Consider the following 21,039-nt stretch of genomic DNA (forward strand, 5'->3'; position numbering starts at 1 on the left):
TCAATAAGACCTGGTATGGTCCTTCCCATCTATCAATAAGACAACCTGAGCGTAGAAAATTTCGTATCATTACATAATCCCCAGGTTCAATGTCATGACAATTACTACCTGGTAAATCAGGAATCACCAACTTCAGATTATCATTTTGATTCCTCAACTGTTTACTCATGTTAATCAAGTATTTTACAGTTACTTCATTGTTACATTTCAAATCATCCTGAGGGTTAATCATGACATGCGGTTGTCGACCAAACAAGATTTCAAAAGGAGACAGATTAAGAGGGGACCTGGGAGTGGTTCTGATGCTATACAAAACAATGGGTAAAGCTTCTGGCCACGTCAATCCTGTCTCTGCCATTACTTTACTCAATTTATTTTTAATAGTGCTGTTCACTCTTTCGACCTTCGCACTCGCCTGTGGACGGTACGGAGTGTGCAGCTTGCTATCAATTCCCATCAACTTACACATTCCTTGAAAGACATCACCTGTAAAATGGGTACCCCTATCACTTTCAATGATTCTAGGGATACCATATCTACATACAAATTCCTGCACAATTTTCTTAGCTGTAAACATAGCGGTATTTGTAGCTGCTGGAAAAGCTTCGACCCAATTCGAGAAAACATCTATACAGACAAGTACATATTTCAAATTTCTACATGGGGGTAATTGAATGAAGTCAATTTGTATTACTTGGAAAGGGCCGCCGGCAGGTGGGATATGGGATGGTTCTGTAGGTATTGCTTTTCCAATATTCTTTCTCAGACAGGTAAGGCATGACATTGCTCTTTTACCCGCATGAGAGGAGAATCCTGGGGCGCACCAGTATGCTCTTACCAATTTGCACATCCCCTCCTTGCCTAGATGAGTCAGCCCGTGAGCTGCTTCAGCCAGACATGGAAGGTATGCCCTGGGGGCCACTGGTTTACCATGTCCATCCGTCCAGAGCCCTGAGGACTCCTGGCCATATCCCTTTGCCTTCCAGACTGCTCTTTCCTGTGTGGAACACAAATTCTGCATCTCACACAACTTCTGTGTGTTGATGGTATTAAATACCATCAACTGTGTGGTGTCTGTCCGTGTGGGGGTAGCAGCTGCAAGCTTTGCGGCTTCGTCTGCTCGGCTGTTACCAAGTGACACTGGGTCTTGGCTATATGTATGTGCTTTACATTTGATAACAGCCACTCTGTCGGGTTCCTGTATCGCTGTTAGAAGCCTTTTTATATAAGCTGCATGCGCTATCGGTGTACCAGCCGCCGTCATGAAATTTCTGAGCCGCCATAGGGCTCCGAAATCATGGACTACCCCGAAGGCGTATCTAGAATCGGTGTAGATATTGGCAGACTTACCCTTAGCCAATTCACATGCTCTGGTTAGGGCGACCAGTTCAGCAACCTGGGCTGAGTGAGGTGGGCCTAGCGGTTCCGCTTCTATGGTGTCTTGGTCATCTACGACTGCGTATCCAGTACACAAGTCTCCCGAGTCTGACTGTCTGTGACAACTACCGTCCGTGTAGAACGTGAGTTCTGCATCTTCTAGTGGATTGTCACTGATGTCAGGCCTTGCGGTAAAATTTTGGGTCAAATATTCCATACAATCATGTGTATCTTCCTTCCATACGGTGATGTCATCCAAGCAGTGGGTCAAAGTTGGCTTCAACCCTCGTCTGCATATGAAAAGAGAAAAGGGGCGTGCAGGGCATGGCGGCCTTTTGCGGCGCTTGGATGACCCCTAGTTCGCATTAAACACCTCCACCCTCCTTCGGTGTGGGGCTCATGTTGGCTATGCCCCAGCCCCTGAAGCATTCAAGCTGATTTCTTGCAGCAGCTGGGCACTGTAACAGCTCCAGAGCTGCTCTGTAAGGCAAGTAAAAGGGTGTGGGCCCTGCAGCACTACCTGTAGTTCGCATTGTGCGTTGGAAGGCACAAAGTAAGCAGAAAGGAGGAGAAGTCAGGATAGTGCGCAAGGGCATAGAAGGGAGCGGCTCAAGAAAAGAGAAGTGGAAACAGACAGCAAACTAGGCTGGAGAGAGATCTGAGACAAAGAGATCTGAATTATACGAGAGCCGACCAGGGGAAACACAAATTATGCAGTCAAGTTTCCCACATTTGGGGAAATCGCAGGAGCAGCACACCCAGAGTGCAATGGGTGAGCCTTGCCCTGGGAGAAGCACCTTCATGATCATAGTATCTCACCTGGCAGGTAAGTAGGAGTTGGGCTAGAGCTGGGGAGGGTCGCTGCTCGGGCACCCCTCTGTCAAGTGAAAGAGATCCAACTGAGGCAGCACAAGGAAACTCTCGAAAGAAGAACAAGGCTAGAGGAAGATCTGAGACAAATAAATCTGACTTTCACCAGAGCTGACCAGAGGAAAGCACAAACACAGTCCCCCACTACCACAAATAATGCAGTCGAGTTTCCCACATTTTGGAAATCACAGGGGTCAGCATACCCAGAATGCAATGAATGAACCTCACCCTGGGAGAACAATCTTCATGACCATGGTATCTCCTATGCAAAATAAGTATGATTTGGGATAGGGCTGGGGAGGGCCGCTGCTCAGGCACATCTCTGTCAAGTAAAGGAGATTCAACTGAGGCAGCACAAGGGAACTCTCATCTGGGGACAACAACTGCAGGGAGAACACATATTTTCAGATGAACATGGGAGGGCAGAAGGCTGCCTAATACTGAAGCACCCCCAAACAACAAACCAAATGCAACAACTAGTGCAAGCATTCCTGGGGGAAGGCCTGCAGCAGATGGATTTGCATACGGTGATGTCATCCAAGCAGTGGGTCAAAGTTGGCTTCAACCCTCGTCTGCATATGAAAAGAGAAAAGGGGCGTGCAGGGCATGGCGGCCTTTTGCGGCGCTTGGATGACCCCTAGTTCACATTAAACACCTCCACCCTCCTTCGGTGTGGGGCTCATGTTGGCTGTGCCCCAGCCCCTAAAGCATTCGAGCTGATTTCTTGCAGTAGCTGGGCACTGTAACAGCTCCAGAGCTGCTCTGTACGGCAAGTAAAAGGGTGTGGGCCCTACAGCACTACCTGTAGTTTGCATTGTGCATTGGAAGGCACAAAGTAAGCAGACAGGAGGAGAAGTCAGGATAGTGCACAAGGGTATAAAAGGGAGGGGCTCATGAAAAAAGAAGTGGAAACAGACAGCAAACTAGGCTGGAGAGAGACCTGAGACAAAGAGATCTGAATTATACGAGAGCCGACCAGGGGAAACACAAATTATGCAGTCAAGCTTCCCACATTTGGGGAAATCGCAGGGGCACCACACCCAGAGTGCAATGGGTGAGCCTTGCCCTGGGAGAAGCACCTTCATGATCATAGTATCTCACCTGGCAAGTAAGTAGGAGTTGGGCTAGAGCTGGGGAGGGTCGCTGCTCGGGCACCCCCCTGTCAAGTGAAAGAGATCCAACTGAGGCAGCACAAGGGAACTCTCGAAAGAAGAACAAGGCTAGAGGAAGATCTGAGACAAATAAATCTGACTTTTACCAGAGCTGTCCAGAGGAAAGCACAAACACAGTCCCCCACTACCACAAATAATGCAGTTGAGTTTCCCACATTTGGGGAAATCACAGGGGTCAGCATACCCAGAATGCAATGAATGAACCTCACCCTGGGAGAACAATCTTCATGACCATGGTATCGCCTATGCAAAATAAGTATGATTTGGGATAGGGCTGGGGAGGGCCGCTGCTCAGGCACATCTCTGTTAAGTAAAGGAGATTCAACTGAGGCAGCACAAGGGAACTCTCATCTGGGGACAACAACTGCAGGGAGAACACATATTTTCAGATAAACATGGGAGGGCAGAAGGCAGCCTAATACTGAAGCACCCCCAAACAACAAACCAAATGCAACAACTAGTACAAGCATTCCTGGGGGAAGGCCTGCAGCAGATGGATTTGCATATGGTGATGTCATCCAAGCAGTGGGTCAAAGTTGGCTTCAACCCTCGTCTGCATATGAAAAGAGAAAAGGGGCGTGCAGGGCATGGCGGCCTTTTGCGGCGCTTGGATGACCCCTAGTTCGCATTAAACACCTCCACCCTCCTTCGGTGTGGGGCTCATGTTGGCTATGCCCCAGCCCCTGAAGCATTCAAGCTGATTTCTTGCAGCAGCTGGGCACTGTAACAGCTCCAGAGCTGCTCTAAACGGCAAGTAAAAGGGTGTGGGCCCTGCAGCACTACCTGTAGTTTGCATTGTGCATTGGAAGGCACAAAGTAAGCAGACGGGAGAAGTCAGGATAGTGCGCAAGGGCATAGAAGGGAGCGGCTCAAGAAAAGAGAAGTTGAAACAGACAGCAAACTAGGCTGGAGAGAGACCTGAGACAAAGAGATCTGAATTATACGAGAGCCGACCAGGGGAAACACAAATTATGCAGTCAAGTTTCCCACATTTGGGGAAATCGCAGGAGCAGCACACCCAGAGTGCAATGGGTGAGCCTTGCCCTGGGAGAAGCACCTACATGATCATAGTATCTCACCTGCCAGGTAAGTAGAAGTTGGGCTAGAGCTGGGGAGGGTCGCTGCTCGGGTACCCCCCTGTCAAGTGAAGGAGATTCAACTGAGGCAGCACAAGGGAACTCTCGAAAGAAGAACAAGGCTAGAGGAAGATCTGAGACAAATAAATCTGACTTTTACCAGAGCTGACCAGAGGAAAGCACAAACACAGTCCCCCACTACCACAAATAATGCAGTCGAGTTTCCCACATTTGGGGAAATCACAGGGGTCAGCATACCCAGAATGCAATGAATGAACCTCACCCTGGGAGAACAATCTTCATGACCATGGTATCTCCTATGCAAAATAAGTATGATTTGGGATAGGGCTGGGGAGGGCCGCTGCTCAGGCACATCTCTGTCAAGTTAAGGAGATTCAACTGAGGCAGCACAAGGGAACTCTCATCTGGGGACAACAACTGCAGGGAGAACACATATTTTCAGATGAACATGGGAGGGCAGAAGGCTGCCTAATAATGAAGCACCCCCAAACAACAAACCAAATGCAACAACTAGTGCAAGCATTCCTGGGGGAAGGCCTGCAGCAGATGGATTTGCATACGGTGATGTCATCCAAGCAGTGGGTCAAAGTTGGCTTCAACCCTCGTCTGCATATGAAAAGAGAAAAGGGGCGTGCAGGGCATAGCGGCCTTTTGCGGCGCTTGGATGACCCCTAGTTCGCATTAAACACCTCCACCCTCCTTCGGTGTGGGGCTCATGTTGGCTATGCCCCAGCCCCTGAAGCATTCAAGCTGATTTCTTGCAGCAGCTGGGCACTGTAACAGCTCCAGAGCTGCTCTGTACGGCAAGTAAAAGGGTGTGGGCCCTGCAGCACTACCAGTAGTTTGCATTGTGCATTGGAAGGCACAAAGTAAGCAGACAAGAGGAGAAGTCAGGATAGTGCACAAGGGTATAAAAGGGAGGGGCTCATGAAAAAAGAAGTGGAAACAGACAGCAAACTAGGCTGGAGAGAGACCTGAGACAAAGAGATCTGAATTATACGAGAGCCGACCAGGGGAAACACAAATTATGCAGTCAAGCTTCCCACATTTGGGGAAATCGCAGGGGCACCACACCCAGAGTGCAATGGGTGAGCCTTGCCCTGGGAGAAGCACCTTCATGATCATAGTATCTCACCTGGCAGGTAAGTAGGAGTTGGGCTAGAGCTGGGGAGGGTCGCTACTCGGGCACCCCCCTGTCAAGTGAAAGAGATCCAACTGAGGCAGCACAAGGGAACTCTCGAAAGAAGAACAAGGCTAGAGGAAGATCTGAGACAAATAAATCTGACTTTTACCAGAGCTGACCAGAGGAAAGCACAAACACAGTCCCCCACTACCACAAATAATGCAGTCGAGTTTCCCACATTTGGGGAAATCACAGGGGTCAGCATACCCAGAATGCAATGAATGAACCTCACCCTGGGAGAACAATCTTCATGACCATGGTATCGCCTATGCAAAATAAGTATGATTTGGGATAGGGCTGGGGAGGGCCGCTGCTCAGGCACATCTCTGTCAAGTAAAGGAGATTCAGCTGAGGCAGCACAAGGGAACTCTCATCTGGGGACAACAACTGCAGGGAGAACACATATTTTCATATAAAAATCTTGGTCATGCTCTGGTTTCTCTTCAGAACGAACAAATCTTTCGCCTCTTACTAAAGATTTCCGTGGAGAGGAGCAAAACCGAGTTTTATCTCAATTTTTGCATGCCCCATCTTTTTGGGGTTTCTTTTACCGGTTTAAAGATAGAATGAGTGTGCTTTAATGTAAGCTCATTTGCATAGAAATGACAGTAAATGTTTATTTATGTTCAAACAGAACTTTCTTGACCATGCTACTTGCTTTAAAGATCTGGGAGCACATGGAATACAGTACAAACCATGCTTATAGCAAGGAGAAGCCAGGTGAGAAATCTGCTTTCTTTCAAATTGGGCGCTCACTTTGATCTGAATGAGGACTGCTGGCATGGCACTCAGGCGACAGGTGGAATCTTGGTCATGCTCTGGTTTCTCTTCAGAACGAACAAATCTTTCGCCTTTTACTAAAGATTTCCGTGGAGAGGAGCAAAACTGAGTTTTATCTCAATTTTTGCATGCCCCGTATCATACCTCCCAACTGTCCCGATTTTCGCGGGACAGTCCCGTTTTTTGGGGACTGTCCCGCTGTCCCACCTGCGGGCCGCAGTGTCCCGCGGTGGGGAGGACAATTGGGAGGCTCTGTCTGTCGCTGCCCTGCTTAGCAGAGCAGCGGTGAATAGACGCTGTGCGCATGCGCACAGCGTCTATTCACTGAAGTCAGAGGGAGAGGTGGCATGCCAGCGGCTCACAGAGCGCTGGGCATGCCCGCTCAGTGCCGAAAATGGGGGCGTGACTCGCGATCGCGGGTCCTCCCGCGAAGCCACGCCCCCTTTTACTTAGGCCACACCCTTTTTGGGAGCGCGCGCGACTTCGCCGCGCGTGTGTCCCTCTTTGCGAGCCGACAAAGTTGGGAGGTATGCCCATATTATTGGGGTTTCTTTTATCAGTTTAAAGACAGAACGAGTTTGCTTTCTTGTTAGCTTTAATGTAAGTTTATTTGCATAACAATGACAGTAAATGTTTGTTTCTTTTCAAACAGAACTTTCTTGACCATGCTACTTGCTTGAAAGATCTGGGAGCACATGGAAAACAGTACAAACCATGCAGTATCACAAGAGCCTTTATTTGATCTTTCATGAAGATAGAGCAGAATTGAGGACACGTCAACAATTTCTGCCGAAGGTGGTTCATCTTTCCACATGGTGCCTTTGGCCACTGACACCTTCGTTGAGTCAAAGTCTCTGGCTGTGGTCAGAACTTTGAAAATTTATGTCACCAGAACGGTTCAGATTAGGAAAACAGAGGCTCTGTTTGTCCTGTATGCTCCCAACAGGATTGGGTGTCCTGCTTCCATGTAGACCATTATGCGCTGGATCTGTGGTAAGATTCAGCATGCTCATTCCATGGCAGGATTGCCGTTACTGAATTAGGTGAAGACCCATTCTACTAGAAAGGAGGGTTCATCCTGGGCAGCTGGTCGGGGAGTCTCGGCATTGCAACTTTGCCGAGCAGCTATTTAGTAAACACTTTTGCTAAGTTTTACAAGTTTGATACCTTGGCCGATGATAACTTCAAGTTGGGTCATTCGGTGCTGCAGAGTCGTACGCACTCTTCCACCCGTTCAAGAGCTTTGGTATAACCCCATGGTTCTTAATGTGACCCCAGCATCCTCTAGGTCGTATGAGAAAATAGGATTTTAATACCTACCGGTAAATCCTTTTCTCTTAGTCTGTAGAGGATGCTGGGCACCCGTCCCAGTCCATACTGTGTCTGCAGTTATTACTTGTGGTTATACACATGTTGTGTTATGGTTCTGGTCAGCTTTTTGCTGCAATTGTTCATGCCGTTGGCTTGTGTTCTGTTGAATGCCACGTTCTGCGGCATGCTTAAGGTGTGAGCTGGTAAGATGCTCACCTTAGTTTAACAATAAATCCTTTCCTCGAAATGTCCGTCTCCATGGGCACAGTTCCTATAACTGGAGTCTGGAGGAGGGGCATAGAGGGAGGAGCCAGTTCACACCCTTTGATAGTCTTAAAGTGCCCATGTCTCTTGCGGATCCCGTCTATACCCCATGGTTCTTAATGTGACCCCAGCATCCTCTACGGACTAAGAGAAAAGGATGCCCTTGCGCACTATCCTGACTTCTCCTCCCGTCTGCTTACTTTGTGCCTTCCAACGCACAATGCAAACTACAGGTGGTGCTGCAGGGCCCACACCCTTTTACTTGCCTTACAGAACAGCTCTGGAGCTGTTACAGTGCCCAGCTGCTGCAAGAAATCAGCTTGAATGCTTCAGGGGATGGGGCATGGCCAACATGAGCCCCACACCAAAGGAGGGTGGGGGTGTTTAATGAGAACTAGGGGTCATCCAAGCACTGCAAAAGGCCGCCATGCCCTGCACGCCCCTTTTCTCTTTTCATATGCAGATGAGGGTTCCAGCCAACTTTGGCCCACTGCTTGAATAACATCACTGTATGCAAATCCGTCTGCTGCAGACCTTCCCCCAGGAAGGCTTGTACTAGATGTTGCATATGGTTTGATATTTGATGGTGCTTCAGTATTAGGCAGCCTTCCGCCCTCCCATGTTCATCTGAAAAGATGTGGTCTCCCTGCAGTTGTTGTCCCCAGACGAGAGTTCCCTTGTGCTTCCTCAGTTGAATCTCCTTAACTTGACGGGGGAGGGGCTGCCCGAGCAGCCACCCTCCCCAGCCCTATCCCAACTCATACTTATTTTGCATATGAGATCTCTTGATCATGAAGATTGTTATCACAGGGTGAGGTTCATCCATTATATTTTAAAATAGGAAGGTACAAATTACATATTTGAATTGCATTTATGTGCTGGATTCAAATGTCCCCCCCCCCCTTCCTTTCTCAATTGTGCCCGTCAGCAGCTATTCTAAGGTTGCTGCCAATGGGTGTGACACATTAATTTCTTCTGTGGGGTACACTGGACTCCACAAGGATTCACATTGGGGTGTAGAGTAGGATCTTGATCTGAGGCACCAACCGGCTCAAAGCTTTTGACTGTTCCCAAGATGCTCAGTGCATTCTCCTCTATAACCCCGCTTCCATGAACAGGGAGCTCAGTTTGTAGTTGGTGCCTTCAGTAGCAGGCCACTTAACAGGGGCCTGCCTCAGGCAGCCTATTCTTAGCTATAAATTTTGACAAGAAAAGAAGAACTTGTTTTATGAGAATCTACAAGGGCTGCAGCAGGCTAGGTCTAATAGACATCTTTACTGCAGCTTCATCACTCCCAGCGGCGCTGTATACTCCCGTGCCCTGGTTGCTGGGTCACTGCAGCGGAGGGTCCGGTTTCATCCTAAGGTCAGTCACACACACACCACCCTTCCGGATCACGAGGCCGCTGATGAAGGGGAGCGTGGCCGTAGGGGGTGGACCGTGTGCGCACTGGCGTGGACACTGATTACTGGGCAGCCGCTCCACTAGCCACCAGGTACAGTTAAGGAGCACAGGTCTGGGGGTTTTTCTCCTATATTAACCCAATTTTGTACTGCCCGCAGCGCATTGTGATAGGTAATAGGGCCTGATTCAGGTTGGATTGCAATCACAATAAGCGATCCAACTGCAAAAATTGCTAAGAGCATACGCATGTGCCTGCATTTTCTGCGGCACCCCGCAGAGAATGCGATCGCCTCTGCCTGTCAATCGGGGCGGGGGGGGGGATAGGTGGGTCAGCAACACTCCATTTCCAAGTCAGGGATGGAGCGGTGCGGGGGCAAGGCTTCAAAATGGGGTCTGCAACGGAGGAGACACAGGGGGCGTGGTCACAGCGGCTGTATGACATCACATTCAGCCGCTGTGATCACAAAAATGGTGGCGGCTTCCTGCGCGCACATACAGTCTGCACCAGCAGGAGGCTACACCATTTTTTATGATCACGCTGAACTGCAGTGCGACTGCAATTACAGCATGGTCAAGAAGGGAGGCGTCATGCTGGGTGGCCATGCCCTTTCACTGTGCAGGAGCCAGCACTGCTCACACACTAGTCCCCGGGTGCAGCCCCCAACCCCCGGGACACCCGGAGCAACAAAATGTAGATTCAGGCCACCAGGCCACGCCCCTACCTATGAAACCATGCCTCCTTTTTACCATTGCGCTGCTTATCTGCGCGCACTGCATTACAATCTCCCTCGCCACCTCTCTGGGTGTCACCAGTGATAGTGACACCTCTGCCATGCTTGTAGCAGCTGGTCCTAAGATCTACGCCTCAAGCCCTGAGTGTTTGCCCTTGTGACTTGTTGATCATCATAGCGAAGCAGATGCTTACAGAAAACTGCAGGGGCTTAGATTGAAAATAAAAAAATTGATGGGTATAAGGTAGAGAGGAGCGGGTTCGGTTCTCCGAGAACCGAATTCCCCACGAACTCCACGTTGTTTACACTGGTCCGAGGCAGGCTCGGTTGTTCCCGCCTGACTCGGAAAACCTGAACAAGGGAAAATGTCATCATCCCGCTGTCGGATTCTCGCGAGATTCGGATTCCATATAAAGAGCTGCTTGTTGCCGCCATTTTTACTCGTGCTTTGAAGAGAGAGCGGAATGGACGTGGCTATGTTCTCTCAGTGGAAATCTCAATATCAGTGCTCAGTATCAGTGGTTACTTATTGCTGCTCAGTAATACTAGTAGTGTGTCTCTCCTGCTCAGTGTCAGTTCTCAGTAGTATCCTCATCAGTGCTCAGTATCACTGCTCATTGTCTTGTGCTGCATTGTGGTGCTCAGCATACTACAGTACATTACTAATAGTCCAGTGCTGCATCTTGCTGCTCAGTGTCAGTTCTAGTATCCTCATCAGTGCTCACTATCACTGTTCATTGCATTTTGGTTTTCTGTATACTACAGTAACATAGTAATATAGTAACATATAGTAACATAGTTTTTGAGGTTGAATAGAGGCAAATTGCCCATCGTGTTCAACCTGTTTTAAGTTGTGATGATTCTACATACTTGCTGAATAATGTTTTATGACTAGTTAGCTACTATAACTCATGTTACCCCCGGATTAACCATGTTGATATTTTAAGTATTATAACCTTAGATAGCTTTTTCATTCAGAAATGTATCCATTCCTTTTTTAAATCCAATTACAGAGTCCGCCATTACCACCTTCCCTGGCAGGGAATTCCACATCCTGATTGCCCTAACAGTGAAGATCATAGTATCTCACCTGGCAGGTAAGTAGGAGTTGGGCTAGAGCTGTGGAGGATTGCTGCTCGGGCACCCCCTGTCAAGTGAAGGAGATCCAACTGAGGCAGCACAAGGGAACTCTCGAAAGAAGAACAAGGCTAGAGGAAGATCTGAGACAAAGAAATCTGACTTTTACCAGAGCTGACCAGAGGAAAGCACAAACACAGTCCCCCACTACCACAAATAATGCAGTCGAGTTTCCCACATTTGGGGAAATCACAGGGGTCAGCATACCCAGAATGCAATGAATGAACCTCACCCTGGGAGAACAATCTTCATGACCATGGTATCTCCTATGCAAAATAAGTATGATTTGGGATAGGGCTGGGGAGGGCCGCTGCTCAGGCACATCTCTGTCAAGTAAAGGAGATTCAACTGAGGCAGCACAAGGGAACTCTCATCTGGGGACAACAACTGCAGGGAGAACACATATTTTCAGATGAAAATCTTGGTCATGCTCTGGTTTCTCTTCAGAACGAACAAATCTTTCGCCTTTTACTAAAGATTTCCGTGGAGAGGAGCAAAACTGAGTTTTACCTCAATTTTTGCATGCCCCATCTTTTTGGATTTTCTTTTATCGGTTTAAAGATAGAATGAGTGTGCTTTAATGAAAGCTCATTTGCATAGAAATTACAGTAAATGTTTGTTTCTTTTCAAACAGAACTTTCTTGACCATGCTACTTGCTTGAAAGATCTGGGAGCACATGGAATACAGTACAAACCATGCTTATAGCAAGGAGAAGCCAGGTGAGAAATCTGCTTTCTTTCAAATTGGGCGCTCACTTTGATCTGAATGAGGACTGCTGGCATGGCACTCAGGCGACAGGTGGAATCTTGGTCATGCTCTGGTTTCTCTTCAGAATGAACAAATCTTTCGCCTTTTATTAAAGATTTCCGTGGAGAGGAGCAAAACTGAGTTTTATCTCAATTTTTGCATGCCCCATATTATTGGGGTTTCTTTTATCAGTTTAAAGACAGAACGAGTGTGCTTTCTTGTTGGCTTTAATGTAAGTTTATTTGTATAACAATGATAGTAAATGTCTGTTTCTTTTCAAACAGAACTTTCTTGACCATGCTACTTGCTTGAAAGATCTGGGAGCACATGGAAAAGAGTACAAACCATGCTTATAGCAAGGGGAAGCCTGGTGAGAAATCTGCTTTCTTTCTTTCAAATTGGGTGCTCACTTTGAGCTGAATGAGGACTGCTGGCATGGCACTCAGGCGACAGGTGGAATCTTGGTCATGCTCTGGTTTCTCTTCAGAACGAACAAATCTTTCGCCTTTTACTAAAGATTTCCGTGGAGAGGAGCAAAACTGAGTTTTATCTCAAATTTTGCATGCCCCATCTTATTGGGGTTTTATTTTATCTGTTTAAAGATAGAACGAGTGTGCTTTAATGTAAGCTCATTTGCATAGAAATGACAGTAAATGTTTGTTTCTTTTCAAACAGAACTTTCTTGACTATACTAATTGCTTGAAAGATCTGGGAACACATGGAAAAGAGTACAAACCATGTTTATAGCTAGGGGAAGCCTGGTGAGAAATCTGCTTTCTTTCTTTCAAATTGGGTGCTCACTTTGAGCTCAATGAGAACTGCTGGCATGGCACTCAGGCGACAGGTGGAATCTTGGTCATGCTCTGGTTTCTCTTCAGAACTAACAAATATTTTGCCTTTTATTAAAGATTTCCGTGGAGAGGAGCAAAACTGAGTTTTATCTCAATTTTTGCATGCCCCATATTATTGGGGTTTCTTTTATCAGTTTAAAGACAGAACGAGTGTGCTTTCTTGTTAGCTTTAATGTAAGTTGCCATAGATGCAGTGAAACACATGTGTAGGGCACGGCGTGTCCGCGTGTATTTGACTCATGTGAAATGTTATAAAACAAAAATATATGATTATGATGTTAGCTGTTAGTCTCCACTAATAGGGAATAGAAGCTGAGCTATAAGAAAGGAATACACTAGATATGATGTCACTTAGCAATTACAATGTCTAAAGTGCATACAGATAGCTACTAATAACTCTTGATAAGAAAGTATATCAGTGTGGGTATATTTATATGATGGGATATTGGGACTAGTGAATATATATCACTCCTGCTGTCCAGATTGACAATAACCAGACAATTATGATAAGAGTAGAGATGTCACATGTGCTGCTATAGATATTAATTTAATGCTGTATGTGTCATTTGTTACAAATGGATACATTTTCTATGAGTCAGCCTAGCAGCTGCATGTTCTAACAGAACACTATCCTCACACAGAATCTGCTAACCTTGAGATAACTAAATGACAGTGTGTAACAGTCTCTTTACTATAAGACTGTTACAAAGTAATATATATATTTGAAGTCAGTCTAGCAGCTGTGTGTTCCAGCAGTTTATAAGACAAAGAAAATCTCCTATTGTGGAATCTAGACACATGGGACTGCTGGCCTGTGTCATACTATTTCTATGTAATACCAGTAACATGTATATAACTGTTACATAATTGTTACAAATGGATAAATCTTTGAGTCAGCCTAGCAGCTGCATGTCCTAACAGGACACCATAAATCCTTTACAGTGTAACAAATTGATTGGTAACACTTAAAGGCTGGAGAGCAGTTATATGCCTTACTAGCATACTCAATATACCACATTATTACACCAGTTACCACGATTATTGACAGCGCATTTGATATATTATATTACCCTCACACTGAGTCTGTTTACCTTTAGATAACTAAGTGACCGAATATGTAACAGTTTCTCTATCATAAGACTGTTACAAAGTGAGATAGATATATTTGGAAGTCAGTCAAACAGCTGTGTGTTTCAGCGGTTTATAAGAAAATTCCTCATTGTGGAATCTGGACCACTAAGGGTTATTATATATATAGCACATGGAATTGCCACATCTCCCTATATGATAATTTCATTACACTGTAACATAATAAGAATTAACTCTTTAACAGTGTAAATAGAGAGTAATGAATCTCTGACACATGGAATATATTATTTCTTAGATGAATTGGATAAACCATTATGACAGACACTTTGCTTCTTAATAAGAATTGAGGTGGCTATACCTCTAAGGAAAGCATTATTGCCTACGCCTAGATCAGATTAAATAAGATCTGGCTGAATATATGAAGGAAGGTTGCTATTTATATGAGAATTGGAATTGCTATATTCCTTAAGGCAACCCCACCGATTGATATATGTTGTCAATTAAGTATATCTGAACGGCTATATCTGGACCAGATTTAATAAGATCTGGCTGATTATATGAAGGAGGGCTGCTATTTATATTGGAATTGCCATATTCCTTAAGGCAACCGCACCTGTTGGTATATCTCGCCAATTAACTATATCTAAACAGCTAAATTAAAGCTATTCATCATTTTTTTAGTTTGGATATTAATAAATATGATCTTTCCATGATCCATAGAGATTTCCCTATCAAGTGATTCCTTATCCGATATAGAAAGCTATCCCCCTGTGGTATTGAATTTAGGAATATAGTCTTAGGGGACACAGAGAAATAAGTGATCCCCATCTACCTAAGCACCCCACAAATTGGAGGTTAGCTTACCGGTTATACTCAATCACCCCCACAAATTCGCCAATGGGGATGGCTTCCCGGGAGGTAACCCCTATTGAGTGAAGGGAGTATATAGGATACGACCCAGTGGTACCTGACGACATAGATACTAACAGCTATTTAATAACATTACGCTAGAAAGTGATTATTAGCAACATATATATCTATATAAACAACCCCGCCAGGGTTGTGCCTTCAAAAATAATCACACACGGACACGCTTTTTAAACCTTTTTTTCACATCTCTTTATTCTTCTTATGCACATGTATGTTAGTTCTGTGATTTTAACATTTATGTTTCACTGCAGTTTGGGATAATAATATTAATATTTATCCAATTTTAATACATACTTAATAAAGGTTATATTTTATGATTCATTCATTCTGTCCAGTGCGTCAACAGTGCAGATTTCTTCTTGTTTTTTCTCCCAAATTCTATAACAATGACAGTAAATGTTGTTTCTTTTCAAACAGAACTTTCTTGACCATGCTACTTGCTTGAAAGATCTGGGAGCACATGGAAAACAGTACAAACCATGCAGTATCACAAGAGCCTTTATTTGATCTTTCATGAAGATAGAGCAGAATTGAGGACACGTCAACAATTTCTGCCGAAGGTGGTTCATCTTTCCACATGGTGCCTTTGGCCACTGACACCTTCGTTGAGTCAAAGTCTCTGGCTGTGGTCAGAACTTTGAAAATTTATGTCACCAGAACGGTTCAGATTAGGAAAACAGAGGCTCTGTTTGTCCTGTATGCTCCCAACAGGATTGGGTGTCCTGCTTCCATGTAGACCATTATGCGCTGGATCTGTGGTAAGATTCAGCATGCTCATTCCATGGCAGGATTGCCATTACTGAATTAGGTGAAGACCCATTCTACTAGAAAGGTGGGTTCATCCTGGGCAGCTGGTCGGGGAGTCTCGGCATTGCAACTTTGCCGAGCAGCTATTTAGTAAACACTTTTGCTAAGTTTTACAAGTTTGATACCTTGGCTGATGATAACCTCAAGTTGGGTCATTCGGTGCTGCAGAGTCGTACGCACTCTCCCACCCGTTCAAGAGCTTTGGTATAACCCCATGGTTCTTAATGTGACCCCAGCATCCTCTAGGTCGTATGAGAAAATAGGATTTTAATACCTACTGGTAAATCCTTTTCTCTTAGTCCGTAGAGGATGCTGGGCACCCGTCCCAGTCCATACTGTGTCTGCAGTTATTACTTGTGGTTATACACATGTTATGTTATGGTTCTGGTCAGCTTTTTGCTGCAATTGTTCATGCCGTTGGCTTGTGTTCTGTTGAATGCCACGTTCTGCGGCATGCTTAAGGTGTGAGCTGGTAAGATGCTCACCTTAGTTTAACAATAAATCCTTTCCTCGAAATGTCCGTCTCCCTGGGCACAGTTCCTATAACTGGAGTCTGGAGGAGGGGCATAGAGGGAGGAGCCAGTTCACACCCTTTGAAAGTCTTAAAGTGCCCATGTCTCTTGCGGATCCCGTCTATACCCCATGGTTCTTAATGTGACCCCAGCATCCTCTACGGACTAAGAGAAAAGGATGCCCTTGCGCACTATCCTGACTTCTCCTCCCGTCTGCTTACTTTGTGCCTTCCAACGCACAATGCGAACTACAGGTGGTGCTGCAGGGCCCACACCCTTTTACTTGCCTTACAGAACAGCTCTGGAGCTGTTACAGTGCCCAGCTGCTGCAAGAAATCAGCTTGAATGCTTCAGGGGATGGGGCATGGCCAACATGAGCCCCACACCAAAGGAGGGTGGGGGTGTTTAATGCGAACTAGGGGTCATCCAAGCACCGCAAAAGGCCGCCATGCCCTGCATGCCCCTTTTCTCTTTTCATATGCAGATGAGGGTTCCAGCCAACTTTGGCCCACATCTTGGATGACATCACCGTATGCAAATCCGTCTTCTGCAGACCTTCCCCCAGGAATGCTTGTACTAGTTGTTGCATATGGTTTGATATTTGATGGTGCTTCAATATTAGGCAGCCTTCCACCCTCCCATGTTCATCTGAACAGATGTGGTCTCCCTGCAGTTGGTGTCCCCAGACGAGAGTTCCCTTGTGCGTCCTCAGTTGAATCTCCTTAACTTGACGGGGGAGGGGCTGCCCGAGCAGCCACCCTCCCCAGCCCTATCCCAACTCATACTTATTTTGCATATGAGATCTCTTGATCATGAAGATTGTTCTCACAGGGTGAGGTTCATCCATTATATTTTAAAATAGGAAGGTACAAATTACATATTTGAATTGCATCTATGTGCTGGATTCAAATGTCCCCCCCCCCCCCTTCCTTTCTCAATTGTGCCCGTCAGCAGCTATTCTAAGGTTGCTGCCAATGGGTGTGACACATTAATTTCTTCTGTGGGGTACACTGGACTCCACAAGGATTCACATTGGGGTGTAGAGTAGGATCTTGATCTGAGGCACCAACCGGCTCAAAGCTTTTGACTGTTCCCAAGATGCTCAGCGCATCCTCCTCTATAACCCCGCTTCCATGAACAGGGAGCTCAGTTTGTAGTTGGTGCCTTCAGTAGCAGGCCACTTAACAGGGGCCTGCCTCAGGCAGCCTATTCTTAGCTATTAATTTTGACAAGAAAAGAAGAACTTTTTTTATGAGAATCTACAAGGGCTGCAGCAGGCTAGGTCTAATAGACATCTTTACTGCAGCTTCATCACTCCCAGCGGCGCTGTATACTCCCGTGCCCTGGTTGCTGGGTCACTGCAGCGGAGGCTCCAGTTTCTTCCTAAGGTCAGTCACACACACACCGCCCTTCCGGATCACGAGGCCGCTGATGAAGGGGAGCGTGGCCGTAGGGGGTGGACCGTGTGCGCACTGGCGTGGACACTGATTACTGGGCAGCCGCTCCACTAGCCACCAGGTACAGTTAAGGAGCACAGGTCTGGGAGTTTTACTCCTATATTAACCCAATTTTGTACTGCCCGCAGCGCATTGTGATAGGTAATAGGGCCTGATTCAGGTTGGAATGCAATCACAATAAGCGATCCAACTGCAAAATTTGCTAACAGCATACGCATGTGCCTGCATTTTCTGCGGCACCCCGCAGAGAATGCGATCGCCTCTGCCTGTCAATCGGGGCGGGGGGGGGGGAGAGGGGGGTCAGCAACACTCCATTTCCAAGTCAGGGATGGAGCGGTGCGGGGGCAAGGCTTCAAAATGGGGTCTGCAACGGAGGAGACACAGGGGGCGTGGTCACAGCGGCTGTATGACATCACATTCAGCCACTGTGATCACAAAAATGGTGGCGGCTTCCTGCGCGCACATACAGTCTGCACCAGCAGGAGGCTACACCATTTTTTATGATCACGCTGAACTGCAGTGCGACTGCAATTACAGCATGGTCAAGAATGGAGGCGTCATGCTGGGTGGCCATGCCCTGTCACTGTGCAGGAGCCAGCACCGCACACACACTAGTCCCCGGGTGCAGCCCCCAACCCCCGGGACACCCGGAGCAACAAAATGTAGATTCAGGCCACCAGGCCACGCCCCTACCTATGAAACCATGCCTCCTTTTTACCATTGCACTGCTTATCTGCGCGCCCTGCATTACAATCTCCCTCGCCACCTCTCTGGGTGTCACCAGTGATAGTGACACCTCTGCCATGCTTGTAGCAGCTGGTCCTAAGATCTACGCCTCAAGCCCTGAGTGTTTGCCCTTGTGACTTGTTGATCATCATAGCGAAGCAGATGCTTACAGAAAACTGCAGGGGCTTAGATTGAAAATAAAAAAATTGATGGGTATAAGGTAGAGAGGAGCGGGTTCGGTTCTCCGAGAACCGAATTCCCGACGAACTCCACGTGGTTTACACTGGTCCGAGGCAGGCTCGGTTGTTCCCGCCTGACTCGGAAAACCTGAACAAGGGAAAATGTCATCATCCCGCTGTCGGATTCTCGCGAGATTCGGATTCCATATAAAGAGCTGCGCGTTGCCGCCATTTTTACTCGTGCATTGAAGAGAGAGCGGAGAGGACGTGGCTATGTTCTCTCAGTGGAAATCTCAATATCAGTGCTCAGTATCAGTGGTTACTTATTGCTGCTCAGTAATACTAGTAGTGTGTCTCTCCTGCTCAGTGTCAGTTCTCAGTAGTATCCTCATCAGTGCTCAGTATCACTGCTCATTGTCTTGTGCTGCATTGTGGTGCTCAGCATACTACAGTACATTACTAATAGTCCAGTGCTGCATCTTGCTGCTCAGTGTCAGTTCTAGTATCCTCATCAGTGCTCACTATCACTGTTCATTGCATTTTGGTTTTCTGTATACTACAGTAACATAGTAATATAGTAACATATAGTAACATAGTTTTTGAGGTTGAATAGAGGCAAATTGCCCATCGTGTTCAACCTGTTTTAAGTTGTGATGATTCTACATACTTGCTGAATAATGTTTTATGACTAGTTAGCTACTATAACTCATGTTACCCCCGGATTAACCATGTTGATATTTTAAGTATTATAACCTTGGATAGCTTTTTCATTCAGAAATGTATCCATTCCTTTTTTAAATCCAATTACAGAGTCCGCCATTACCACCTTCCCTGGCAGGGAATTCCACATCCTGATTGCCCTAACAGTGAAGATCATAGTATCTCACCTGGCAGGTAAGTAGGAGTTGGGCTAGAGCTGTGGAGGATTGCTGCTCGGGCACCCCCTGTCAAGTGAAGGAGATCCAACTGAGGCAGCACAAGGGAACTCTCGAAAGAAGAACAAGGCTAGAGGAAGATCTGAGACAAAGAAATCTGACTTTTACCAGAGCTGACCAGAGGAAAGCACAAACGCAGTCCCCCACTACCACAAATAATGCAGTCGAGTTTCCCACATTTGGGGAAATCACAGGGGTCAGCATACCCAGAGTGCAATGAATGAACCTCACCCTGGGAGAACAATCTTCATGACCATGGTATCTCCTATGCAAAATAAGTATGATTTGGGATAGGGCTGGGGAGGGCCGCTGCTCAGGCACATCTCTGTCAAGTAAAGGAGATTCAACTGAGGCAACACAAGGGAACTCTCATCTGGGGACAACAACTGCAGGGAGAACACATATTTTCAGATGAACATGGGAGGGCAGAAGGCTGCCTAATACTGAAGCACCCCCAAACAACAAATCAAATGCAACTACTAGTGCAAGCATTCCTGGGGGAAGGCCTGCAGCAGATGGATTTGCATATGGTGATGTCATCCAAGCAGTGGGTCAAAGTTGGCTTCAACCCTCGTCTGCATATGAAAATAAAAAAGGGGTGTGCAGGGCATGGCGGCCTTTTGCGGCGCTTGGATGACCCCTAGTTCGCATTAAACACCTCCACCTTCCTTCGGTGTGGGGCTCATGTTGGCTATGCCCCAGCCCCTGAAGCATTCAAGCTGATTTCTTGCAGCAGCTGGGCACTGTAACAGCTCCAGAGCTGCTCTGTAAAGCAAGTAAAAGGGTGTGGGCCCTGCAGCACTACCTGTAGTTTGCATTGTGCGTTGGAAGGCACAAAGTAAGCAGACGGGAGAAGTCAGGATAGTGCACAAGGGCATAGAAGGGAGCGGCTCAAGAAAAGAGAAGTGGAAACAGACAGCAAACTAGGCTGGAGAGAGACCTGAGACAAAGAGATCTGAATTATACGAGAGCCGACCAGAGGAAACACAAATTATGTAATCAAGTGTCCCACATTTGGGGAAATCGTAGGAGCAGCACACCCAGAGTGCATTGGGTGAGCCTTGCCCTGGGAGAAGCACCTTCCTGATCATAGTATCTCACCTGGCAGGTAAGTAGGAGTTGGGCTAGAGCTGGGGAGGGTCGCTGTTCGGGCACCCCCCTGTCAAGTGAAGGAGATCCAACTGAGGCAGCACAAGGAAACTCTCGAAAAAAGAACAAGGCTAGAGGAAGATCTGAGACAAAGAAATCTGACTTTTACCAGAGCTGACCAGAGGAAAGCACAAACACAGTCCCCCACTACCACAAATAATGCAGTCGAGTTTCCCACATTTGGGGAAATCACAGGGGTCAGCATACCCAGAATGCAATGAATGAACTTCACCCTGGGAGAACAATCTTCATGACAATTGTATCTCCTATGCAAAATAAGTATGATTTGGGATAGGGCTGGGGAGGGCCGCTGCTCAGGCACATCTCTGT

At 46.7% G+C, this 21,039-nt stretch overlaps 18 non-coding genes across 18 annotated transcripts; 6 read left to right on the forward strand and 12 right to left on the reverse strand.

Moving 5' to 3' along the window:
• Positions 1-2,048: 2,048 nt before the first annotated feature.
• Positions 2,049-2,211, reverse strand: LOC135017843 (U1 spliceosomal RNA). Its single transcript, XR_010215629.1, has one exon. It is a non-coding gene; the product is annotated as a U1 spliceosomal RNA (small nuclear RNA).
• A 152-nt stretch (positions 2,212-2,363) lies between these two features.
• On the reverse strand, positions 2,364-2,526 carry LOC135017721 (U1 spliceosomal RNA). Its single transcript, XR_010215514.1, has one exon. It is a non-coding gene; the product is annotated as a U1 spliceosomal RNA (small nuclear RNA).
• Positions 2,527-3,200: 674 nt separating this feature from the next.
• On the reverse strand, positions 3,201-3,363 carry LOC135017951 (U1 spliceosomal RNA). The gene has a single exon (XR_010215724.1). It is a non-coding gene; the product is annotated as a U1 spliceosomal RNA (small nuclear RNA).
• Positions 3,364-3,515: 152 nt separating this feature from the next.
• Positions 3,516-3,679, reverse strand: LOC135017668 (U1 spliceosomal RNA). The gene has a single exon (XR_010215462.1). It is a non-coding gene; the product is annotated as a U1 spliceosomal RNA (small nuclear RNA).
• A 671-nt stretch (positions 3,680-4,350) lies between these two features.
• LOC135017806 (U1 spliceosomal RNA) lies at positions 4,351-4,513 on the reverse strand. Its single transcript, XR_010215595.1, has one exon. It is a non-coding gene; the product is annotated as a U1 spliceosomal RNA (small nuclear RNA).
• A 152-nt stretch (positions 4,514-4,665) lies between these two features.
• On the reverse strand, positions 4,666-4,829 carry LOC135017752 (U1 spliceosomal RNA). The gene has a single exon (XR_010215542.1). It is a non-coding gene; the product is annotated as a U1 spliceosomal RNA (small nuclear RNA).
• Positions 4,830-5,503: 674 nt separating this feature from the next.
• LOC135017939 (U1 spliceosomal RNA) lies at positions 5,504-5,666 on the reverse strand. The gene has a single exon (XR_010215713.1). It is a non-coding gene; the product is annotated as a U1 spliceosomal RNA (small nuclear RNA).
• A 152-nt stretch (positions 5,667-5,818) lies between these two features.
• Positions 5,819-5,982, reverse strand: LOC135017703 (U1 spliceosomal RNA). Its single transcript, XR_010215496.1, has one exon. It is a non-coding gene; the product is annotated as a U1 spliceosomal RNA (small nuclear RNA).
• Positions 5,983-6,126: 144 nt separating this feature from the next.
• LOC135018026 (U5 spliceosomal RNA) lies at positions 6,127-6,242 on the forward strand. The gene has a single exon (XR_010215784.1). It is a non-coding gene; the product is annotated as a U5 spliceosomal RNA (small nuclear RNA).
• Positions 6,243-6,512: 270 nt separating this feature from the next.
• LOC135018073 (U5 spliceosomal RNA) lies at positions 6,513-6,625 on the forward strand. The gene has a single exon (XR_010215832.1). It is a non-coding gene; the product is annotated as a U5 spliceosomal RNA (small nuclear RNA).
• A 4,820-nt stretch (positions 6,626-11,445) lies between these two features.
• On the reverse strand, positions 11,446-11,609 carry LOC135017764 (U1 spliceosomal RNA). Its single transcript, XR_010215553.1, has one exon. It is a non-coding gene; the product is annotated as a U1 spliceosomal RNA (small nuclear RNA).
• Positions 11,610-11,753: 144 nt separating this feature from the next.
• Positions 11,754-11,869, forward strand: LOC135018043 (U5 spliceosomal RNA). Its single transcript, XR_010215800.1, has one exon. It is a non-coding gene; the product is annotated as a U5 spliceosomal RNA (small nuclear RNA).
• A 270-nt stretch (positions 11,870-12,139) lies between these two features.
• On the forward strand, positions 12,140-12,255 carry LOC135018046 (U5 spliceosomal RNA). The gene has a single exon (XR_010215804.1). It is a non-coding gene; the product is annotated as a U5 spliceosomal RNA (small nuclear RNA).
• A 286-nt stretch (positions 12,256-12,541) lies between these two features.
• LOC135018007 (U5 spliceosomal RNA) lies at positions 12,542-12,657 on the forward strand. The gene has a single exon (XR_010215765.1). It is a non-coding gene; the product is annotated as a U5 spliceosomal RNA (small nuclear RNA).
• Positions 12,658-12,932: 275 nt separating this feature from the next.
• On the forward strand, positions 12,933-13,048 carry LOC135018072 (U5 spliceosomal RNA). Its single transcript, XR_010215831.1, has one exon. It is a non-coding gene; the product is annotated as a U5 spliceosomal RNA (small nuclear RNA).
• A 6,630-nt stretch (positions 13,049-19,678) lies between these two features.
• LOC135017781 (U1 spliceosomal RNA) lies at positions 19,679-19,842 on the reverse strand. Its single transcript, XR_010215570.1, has one exon. It is a non-coding gene; the product is annotated as a U1 spliceosomal RNA (small nuclear RNA).
• Positions 19,843-20,513: 671 nt separating this feature from the next.
• LOC135017975 (U1 spliceosomal RNA) lies at positions 20,514-20,676 on the reverse strand. Its single transcript, XR_010215740.1, has one exon. It is a non-coding gene; the product is annotated as a U1 spliceosomal RNA (small nuclear RNA).
• Positions 20,677-20,828: 152 nt separating this feature from the next.
• On the reverse strand, positions 20,829-20,992 carry LOC135017716 (U1 spliceosomal RNA). Its single transcript, XR_010215509.1, has one exon. It is a non-coding gene; the product is annotated as a U1 spliceosomal RNA (small nuclear RNA).
• Positions 20,993-21,039: the final 47 nt, after the last annotated feature.

Source organism: Pseudophryne corroboree, unplaced genomic scaffold (genome assembly GCF_028390025.1).
Source record: "Pseudophryne corroboree isolate aPseCor3 unplaced genomic scaffold, aPseCor3.hap2 scaffold_320, whole genome shotgun sequence".
Lineage (NCBI taxonomy): Eukaryota > Metazoa > Chordata > Amphibia > Anura > Myobatrachidae > Pseudophryne > Pseudophryne corroboree.